Source organism: Heloderma suspectum, chromosome 3 (assembly GCF_057233095.1).
Source record: "Heloderma suspectum isolate Gila_16-S chromosome 3, 16-S_ref, whole genome shotgun sequence".
NCBI lineage: Eukaryota > Metazoa > Chordata > Lepidosauria > Squamata > Helodermatidae > Heloderma > Heloderma suspectum.
The window spans coordinates 8093716-8099715 of record NC_139460.1 but is presented as its reverse complement, the minus strand read 5'-3'; the positions used below and the strand labels follow the sequence as shown (position 1 = coordinate 8099715).

The following is a 6000-nucleotide window of genomic DNA, read 5'->3' as shown; positions in this document are numbered from 1 at the left end:
CCACATCTTGCAAGTTGAGGCAGAGAGAGAGAGAGAGAAAGAGAGAGAAAGAGAGAGAGAGAAGCTGCCTAATAAGACCACTAACGGCAATCAGAGCAGAGGCAAGAGGTGAACGAAAGTGAACCTAGCTTCCTGACTAGCTCAGGATCGCAGGCTGCTGCAACAATCCTAAACTTGTGGGACATATACATACATAGGATTGCACTGCCTGTGGAGGAGGAGGAGAAAGGAAAGGAGTGGAAGGGAAGGAAAGGAAGAAGAAGCAGTAGAGGAAAGGAGGAAGATGATGAGGAAGGCAAAAAGAAGAGGAGGAGGAGGAGGAGAAAAGGAAGGAAAAGAAGGAATAGGAGACTGAAAGGAAGGGAAAGAAAGAAGAAGCCGAGGAAGCAAAGGAAGCAAAAGGAGGAGCAGAGGAAGGAAAATGAGGAGGAAAAGAGCTGCAGCAAGATGAAGAAAAGAAGAAGGAAAAGAAGGTGGAGGAGGAAAGCAATAGAGGAGGAAAAGGAGACGTGTACATATTCCTGCCCCAAAGAGCATGCAAACGTAAATTGTAACAGCGAGGAAGAAGATAGGAACTGGAGAGGCGAGATTCGGGAGGGATCCAACATATACAGCTACGCCTGGACATAGTCACAACTGGGATGCAAGTTTCCTCATAAGTAAATCTCACCGTGTTCAATGGGACGTATTTCCATAAGTAAGAAATCTACTGAGTTACCCCGCTTGAAATCAGCAGGACTTCCTTCCAAGTAAGGAGTCAGCCCCACTGAATGAAAACGGGACTTACTTCCGCGTCATAAATACGCAATGGATCCGGCTACAAGGGGGCTCGGACGTATTTTGGGGATAGGGTCCAGCACCTATGGAGTTCTGGTTGGTTCTGACTGAGACCCAAATGGGGTCACAGCCCCCCCCCCCCGAAATCGGAGCCACCAGCCTCCTCTGGTCGCGCCAGAACTAAGGCTGCGATCCTACAGTCGCCCGCTGTCTTGGCGCAGGAAGCCCCGGCGCGCTCCGCGAGGAGCCCCGCCTAGGTCCGCGCCGCGCCGCGCCGCGCCCCGCCCGCCCTCTGGCGTTAATCCGGATCGGAAGGGAGGGGGCCGGGGCCGGGGCCGGGGCCGGGGCGGGCAGGCGGGGGCGGAGCGGTCGCTGGCAAACGCGCGCTCCTCGCGTCCTCCCCTGCCTTTGTCACCTCCCCCCGGAATAGATCAAACGCGTTATTTGTCCCGTCCGAGGCAGTAGACCCGGCGCGTTTTTTGTTATGCTAATGCGGGCTGACATCACCGCTCACATCAAAGCCCGGAGGAGGGCATATAGGCAGGTTGCTCCGGAGGAGACGGCAGAAAGACGCGTCGCAGCCGCTGAGCCGCTCGCACGCGGGCTGGAGAGGGCGATCGGCCCGGCGACCCAGGCGCGGCGCGCAGCGAGACGCGCAGCCGCGCGCGCGCACAGCCCCGCGCACGGCCGCGCCTCCCGGAGCCTCTGGGTTCCCTTCCCTTCCCTTGTCCTTTTCATTTTTAGTATTCTGGGTCTGTCTTCTGACACCCACCCAGCCACCCACCCCGAGCCCCCGGTCGACTCGGTCGGTGCGCCTTTCGCTTCAACAGCGATTTCACCTCCGGGTGACCTTCCTGCCTTTGGGAACCGCGTTTGGAACACTTCTTTGGCCCGCTGCATCTGTAACCAGCCCGCCCGCCCGCCCCTCCCCAGAACCACTCGGAGAGACGAAGCAGGAGGGCTGTTGAAGACATTCCACCACCGCCTCTTTTTAAAAGGGGGGCGATTTGAAAGGGGGAGGGAGAGAAAGCGTCTCACTGCCAAAAGGTAAGGGAAAGCGATGGAGCACCGGCTCTTTTTAACTAGTAAATATGATTTGGGTGGGTGGGAGAGAAGCCGTAGGAATGCCTGGCTGAACGACTTCAGGCAAGGCTGGTGGGGGTGGGGGGTGTCGACTGGGTTTGCGTGGTTCACCCCCCCCCCCCCAACGTTTGGGGTCTTTTTGTAAAACGAGAAATCGAGCCGGCGGTCTCCAGATTCGGCGCCGGTGTGTGGTCAAACCAGTGAAATTGACCAAAGGGTGCAGACCGAGTTGTGTGGGGCATGCATGCAGATGTTAAGGTTATATTTTAAAATTTAGCCAAAACTGGAGAGGGGGGTGGGGGCGGTGGAGAGGAGGACTTTGAGACACACATAACGCCCAAGGGGGTGGGTGGGGTGGGTATTTTGCACAAGAAAAAAAAGGGGGGGAAGCAGAGGGTGAAATAGTTTCAAAACTGAAAAGGGTGTGTGAGCAAAAACGCAACGATTTCGTGCTGAGGGGAAGAGATCTGTCTGTGTCTGTGCGCCACTGATGCGAATCTGGCATTTAAAAGTGTCCAAAGAGCTGGGGAGGGAGATATTTGACGCCTCCTTGTAAACCGATCTTTTGTAAAAGGCTGGCTCGCGAAAGCCGCCCGAAAATGATGCAAAGTTGGCAGCCGGTCTAGGGCGAAGCTGTCTCTGGATGCTGAGAAACTATATCTGTATGTATGCCCTATGCGGGTGTAAAAGAGATCTGCCTAGCTGGAACGTACGTACGCCTGTGGTCCTAGGCACTCATAAAGTCGCCATGCGCTCCTTCGTTTGAAAGGATCCCCTCTGATTTCGGATCAAAGCCCTATTAGAACAGAATAGCCGCTGCCCTGTTTCGGAACATCCCAAAGTCAAGAGCATCCCCCCTTTTTTCATACCCCTGGAATTGCAAATATTTCTTCTGTGTTGGTCCCACTATATTTATTTATTTATTTATTTATTACATTTATATCCCGCCTTTTTTCCTACTTAAGGAACCCAAGGCGGCTTATATTCTCCTCCTCCTCCTCCTCCTCCTCCTCCTCCTCCTCCATTTTATCCCCACAACAACAACCCTGTGAGGTGGGTTGGGCTGAGAGTCTGTGACTGGCCCAAAGTCACCCAGTGAGCTTCCATGGCCGAGTGGGGACTAGAACCTGGATCTCCCGGCTCCCAGTCCGACACTCCCGCCACTACACCACACTGGCTCTTTATTTTCCTTGCAAGAGGAAAAAAGGCAGGATATAAATGCAATAAATAAATAAATAAATAAATAAATGCGCCATTCCTTCGAGCTGCTGCTGCTGGGATCATCCCCCCACCTCACGCCCCCAATACCATGTCTAGAAACTCAAGTTCTGCAAGACTCATTGAGATGAACAGGTCTTCCCTCCGCACACTTCCTAGTCATCTCAAAAGTGGATTGCAAGGGAGATATCATCCCTAGTGGATGTCTGTGACTTCTTTTCTCTGCCACGGCTGGAAACATAAATGCTCCAAAACCCTGAGAGACTTTTTATGTTATCTTCCCGCTATTGTTTGAGCCTTCTGTAAGATTATAATCTCACAGGCATTTTAAAAGGCTTGTAAAATCAGAGCCATCAAGCTTCATTTCAGTTGCATTTAAGGTTCCAAGATAAAAGCCTGGAATTGGCATGGCGATGTTAAATCTGAGCATTTCTACTCAGATGTAAGTTGCCTGCCAGTTAAGTGTGCATCGAACTGTAGCCTAGACACACATGTCGGGGAATATATCTCATTGAACTCAGTGGGCAATAATTCTGAGTAAACATGCATAGGATTACGCTGCAAAGCTTCTAACTGGGGAGTAACCCCTCTTGAACAAAATGGGGCTTACTTGTGAGTAAACCTGACATTGGGCTGTCAGTCTGATAGGTAACTGACAGTAGGGCTGCAAACCTATTGGGCTTACCAACCTGGGAGAAAGCCCCCTTAAACCCAGTTGCACTTTCTTCCAACTAAAAAACATTCAGGATTGGTCTGACAATATGATATTTATGATCAATATACTTAGCCATAATTAGAGTAGACCCATTGAAATCAATGGGGTTTGTAACATCAATCTCCTTGAAGTCAATGGGTCTACTCTAAGTATGACTCAGTCTGGATCCAGCCCCTTAGGCAGACCCTTGGAGAACAGATAGTACAATTGCCATAGAATGAGAGGTGAGAAATATAACAATAACAGAAAAGAACGGAACCACAGAAACCTAGAGAGTGCAGAGAATAGAAAACAGGGATAGTGCCTGATCCATGGTAGAAGAAAGATCTAAGAAGATAAAGGAGAAAGGAGACAGTGCATTAGAGAAGATAATTTGAGATCCAGGTTACAACAGTTCTGGTTTAATGAGCAGATTAAAAACCTGATTGATAGTGAATGATTAAGAAAAAAGATGATCACAGAAATCTGACAGCTTGCAATGTTCAAGAACACTAGAGGGAAAGCTGCTATTATTATTATTGTTGGGAAAGCTATTGGGAAAGCTGCTATTATTGTTGTTGTTGTTGTCATTATCATTATTATCATCATCATTAATATTTGATTTATACCCTGCCTTTTTACAAATGCTCACATAGCTTTGCAACGCTTCTCCGCCATCAGAAGGCAGATTTAATATGCCTTTGAAACTGGAATAGCTGCAAATATGGATTCATTTGGTTGTGGTTGTTAAAGACAAATGGATGTGATTTAGATTAGACTTTAGATATCTATTAGATAGTAGAGTAGAGAATCTGCTTGGAAGATCCTTTTAACAGGAGTAGCAGCACACTGAAAATTGGAAAAACACACAGACTGGCAGGGTAGGAAAGAGAGAGGGGTGAAGGTGGGCAGACTGCTATGTACTTGCAGGTCTGGAGAAAAAAAAAAGAGAAAACATTTTTTTTACAACATCCCAAACCCAAACAATTAATCCAATAAGAAGAACCATTGCGGATGTCAAGTTGCTTGGGTTGAGAATGCTGCTCCCTTTTTCCTGCCCCTCCTTAGATGCGATTTCATATATGACCTGAATCTTGAACCCAAATCTGCAGCTAGAATGTGTCAGGTAGGAGCTGGCAGATTCTTCCCTCTCTGCAGTTACTGATTTTGCAAAGGGATAAGCCCCACCAGCCTCTTGGGCTCCTAACAGCTGTCAGTGAAGCCCCATTACAGACTGGATGAAGGAGAAGATACTTTAGGGTCCTCAGACGTCTTTGACTGCTCAGTTGTTCAGTGATGGCCACCAATTTGGATGGCTTTAAAAGGGGCTTAGACAAATCCCTGGAGGAGAAGGCTATGAATGGCTACTAGTCCTGATGGCTCTATGCTACCTCCACTATGTACACCAGTTGCTGGGGAACATGGGCAGGAGGGTGCTGTTGCGCTCATGTCCTGCTTGTGGGTTTCCTGTGGCAGCCGGTTGGCCACAGAGTGAACAGAATGCTGGACTAGATGGACCCTTGGTCTGATCCAGCATGACTCTTCTTATATTCTTATGTTTTTTGGGCTGGGCAACTGGTTTTTCCACTGGCTGGGCTCATGAAACAAGGTTTTCTGGTTCTGGTTGGCTCTGCTAGAATTTAAATCCAGATGTGGCAAAATGTATATTCCCCCTGAATTCCAGTCGCTGTCTTGTGTGTGAGTGCGTGCATGCATGCGTGTGTGATAATGAGCAAGGTCTGTTTCCTTCATCTCCAGCTTGTAGGCTTCCCAAAGCCAGGGTGGTGTAGTGGTTAGAGTATTGGAGTGGGACTTGGGAGATCTGGGTTCTAGACCCCACTTGGCCAGGAAGCTCACTGGGTGGCTTTGTGCCAGTGGCAGTCACTGACTCTCAGCTGAACATACTCACAGGGTTGTTGTGAGGAGAAAAGGGAGAGGAGGGGGATCATATGCGCTGCCTTGGGTTCCTTGCAAAAGGAAAAAAGTGTGATATAAATGTAATAATAAATAGAAATAAACATATAAAAACGACTGTGGGAAACATGATATAAGACACAGATCAGTCTCCTCCAACTTGGTGCCTGCCAGATGACTACAACTCCCACCATCCTGAGCCAGACCAGAGGGAAAAATGTGGGAGTATGGTCTTGTGCACATATCCTGCTTGTGGGCTTCTCACAGGCAGCTGGTTGGCCACTGTGTGAACAGAATGCTGGACTACATGGACC

At 49.1% G+C, this 6000-nt stretch overlaps 1 protein-coding gene across 3 annotated transcripts in view; it reads left to right on the top strand.

The window, feature by feature from the left end:
* The first annotated feature begins 1330 nt into the window (after window positions 1–1330).
* Window positions 1331–6000, top strand: part of WNT11 (Wnt family member 11) — a 71452-nt gene continuing 66782 nt past the window's right edge. Inside the window, exon 1 of one of the 3 annotated variants that reach the window (XM_084841594.1) lies at window positions 1331–1824. The gene's annotated coding sequence lies outside the window, so the exon portion shown is untranslated. The remainder of the gene's footprint in view (window positions 1825–6000) is intronic. The other 2 variants (XM_084841593.1, XM_084841595.1) reach the window with 2 other exon arrangements.